This window comes from Herpailurus yagouaroundi, unplaced genomic scaffold (assembly GCF_014898765.1).
Source record: "Herpailurus yagouaroundi ecotype Mexico unplaced genomic scaffold, PumYag 215, whole genome shotgun sequence".
Classification (NCBI taxonomy): Eukaryota; Metazoa; Chordata; class Mammalia; order Carnivora; family Felidae; genus Herpailurus; species Herpailurus yagouaroundi.
The window spans coordinates 1,093,260-1,096,358 of record NW_024412446.1 but is presented as its reverse complement, the minus strand read 5'-3'; the positions used below and the strand labels follow the sequence as shown (position 1 = coordinate 1,096,358).

At 38.3% G+C, this 3,099-nt stretch overlaps 1 pseudogene; it reads right to left on the bottom strand.

The window, feature by feature from the left end:
- Window positions 1–2,751: 2,751 nt before the first annotated feature.
- The window catches only part of LOC121017373 (protein LZIC-like), a 1,287-nt pseudogene continuing 939 nt past the window's right edge, over window positions 2,752–3,099 (bottom strand).

The following is a 3,099-nucleotide window of genomic DNA, read 5'->3' as shown; positions in this document are numbered from 1 at the left end:
TTAGGATTTTTATGGTTTCAGGTCTTACATTTAGGTCCTTAATCCATTTTGAGTTTACTTTTGTGGATGGTGTAAGAAAGTGGTCTAATTTCATTCTTCCACATGTAGATGACCAGTTTTCTCAATACCTTTTGTTGAAGAGGCTTTTTCCCATTGGATATTCTTTCCTGCTTGGTCATATAATTGTAGGTTTATTTCTGGGTTTTCTATTCTGTTCCATTGATCAATGTGTCTATTTTTGTGCCGGCACCGTACTGTTTTGATTATTACAGCTTTGTAATATAACTTGAAATCTGGAATTGTGATACCTCCAGTTTAGCTTTTCTTTTTCAAAATTGCTTTGGCTATTTAGGGCCTTTTGTGGTTCCATACAAATTTTAGGATTGTTTGCTCTATTTCTGTGAAAAACTCTGTTTGTATTTTGATAGGGATTACATTAAATCTGTAGTTTGCTTTAGGTAATATAGACATTTTAACAGTATTTATTCTTCCAGTCCATGAGCATGGAATATCTTTCCATTTCTTTGTGTCAACTTCAATTTTTTTCATCAATGTTTATAGTTTTCCGTATACAGGTCTTTTACCTCTTTGGTTAGGTTTATTCTTAGGTATCTTATTAGTTTGAATGCAATTGTAAATGGGATTGTTTTATTAATTTCTCTTTCTACTGCTTCATTATTAGTGTGTAGAAATGCAACAGATTTCTGTACATTGATTTTATATCCTGTGACTTTACTGAATTCATTTGTCAGTTCTAGTGGCTTCTTGGTGGAGTCTTACGGGTTTTCTATATATTGTATCATGTCATCTGCAAATAGTGAAAGTTTTACTTCTTCCTTACCAGTTCAGATGAATTTAATTTCTTTTTGTTGTCTGCCTGTTGTGGCTAGGACTTCCAGTACTATGTTGAATAAAAGTGGTGAGCGTGGACATCCTTGTTTTGTTTCTGACCTTAGGGGGAAAGCTCTCAGTTTTTCCCCATTGAGTGTGATATTCACTGTGGGGCTTTCATATATGGTGTTTATTAGAAACATATAATTAAATTTTTTAAGGGCAATATAGTGATACTCAACATCTGTTAGAAATTATGTGAACTTCTAGTATGAGGTAGATTATGGTTTCGACATTAAACTTACTCTTTTAATGATGTCATATCTTTGCAAAGATGAGTTTTCTGCACTTGCTGTGATGAAAAGCAAGTACTGCATGAATACCATCAGTATGGAGCAGGAAATGAGTGTGGTGGTGTCTAATATGAGCTCAAGGTTGGAGAAGTTGTGCAGCACCCAACAGCCTCACATCTCCCATTAGCAAGTAATTTGACTATTTAAAAATGAAATAGGGGCACCTGGGTGGCTCAGCTTAACTAAGCATCTGACTTTGGCTCAGGTTATGATCTCACAGCTTATGAGTTCCAGTCCCACGTCGGGCTCTGTGCTGACAGCTCAGAGCCTGGAACCTGCTTCCGATTCTGTCTCCATATCTCTCTGTCCCTCCCCTGCTCACGTTCTGTCTCTCTCTCTCAAAATAAATAAACATTAAAAATTTTTTAATGAAATAAGAATACTATTCGCTCTTTCAATTTGTATGTATTTTAATGGCTACTCAATTGTGAAATCATAAATATGTGTTAAGATATTTGGATCTAGGGGCGCCTGGGTGGCTCAGTCGGTTGAGCACCGGCTTCGGCTCAGGTCACGATCTCGCGGTCCGTGAGTTCGAGCCCCGCATCGGGCCCCTGTGCTGACGGCTCAGAGCCCGGAGCCTGTTTCAGATTCTATGTCTTCCTCTCTCTGACCCTCCCCCGTTCGTGCTCTGTCTCTCTCTGTCTCAAAAATAAATAAATGTTAAAAAAAAAAAATTAAAAGAAAAAAAAAGATATTTGGATCTAACAACCTAACAAGTGGAATTACTAGGTATTTCCTTTGGTGTGAGTTGTCATGAAAAAATTACTGAGACTTGAAGACCACAGTTAATCAAGAAAGGTTGAGAACCTTGGTTTTGTCGATTGTAAACTGAGTCTAATAATAGGGTCTACTATGCAGGGTTGCTGTGAGATTAAATAAATTAATATATGAACAATATTTAGAATAGTATCTGGCAAGCTGTGATAGTAGAAGTATTATCACCTCATTACTAGCACTTTTTTTTGTTTTTTTTGTTTGTTTGTTTTTTTGTGGCTTTTTTTTGTTTTGTTTTTTTGCTTTTTAGTTCACATCTTTTCATTTACTCTCAGCACTTAAAAACAAGGAGGCTTGTGGGTGCCTGGGTGGCTTAGTTGGTTAAGCGTCTGCCTTCAGCTCAGGTCACAATCTGATGGCTCGTGAGTTTGAACCTCACGTTGGGCTCTGTGCTGACAGCTCAGAGCCTGGAACCTGCTTCAGATTCTGTGTCTCCCTCTCTTTCTGCCCCTCCCCCACTTGCTCACTCTCTCTCTCTCTCTCTCTCTCTCTCTCAAAAGTAAAAATAAACATTTAAAAAAAACACGAAGGCTTAATAAAAACAGAGAAACTTTTTTCTGTACTCTCTCTCAAACACACAAGACATAATGAATAAGGCCCAATGGGTCCCTCATCTCCAAAAGTCTAGGATCACTCAGGCAGGTAGCCCTACACAAAGCACAATGATGAAGGGTATAACCAGGAGCCACAAGTATGTTTTTCCATCACCTTTTCTTAGGTTATCAATGCATTCAAGAATCTCATGATTTCTTTGCAATGATTCAAAATCCCTAGAATAACAAGAATGTGATCAATGTCCCAAGGTTCCACACCATGTCATGTTTTTGTTTTTTCAAACTCAGAGCTTGCCAATGCAAGAACTTTGTCTCCAAAGCCAAGGTCTGTAGAGACTTTCTCAAAGTGGCTGAGTGTAGCACCTGCATGTGCTGACAAGAAGCCTCATCATCTGCAGTCAGCTTCTCCCTAAGTTTCCTGAGAGCTGCTAGTATCTCCACTTTGTCTTGAGTGTACAGGCCTCTTTCCAACTTTCCTGCCATGAGATCTCCATCCATCCCTGCTCACCTTGTCTGAAGGTGCCCTGGTTCGTTTGTTTTCTTTCTTTCTTTCTTTCTTTCTTTCTTTCTTTCTTTCTTTCTTT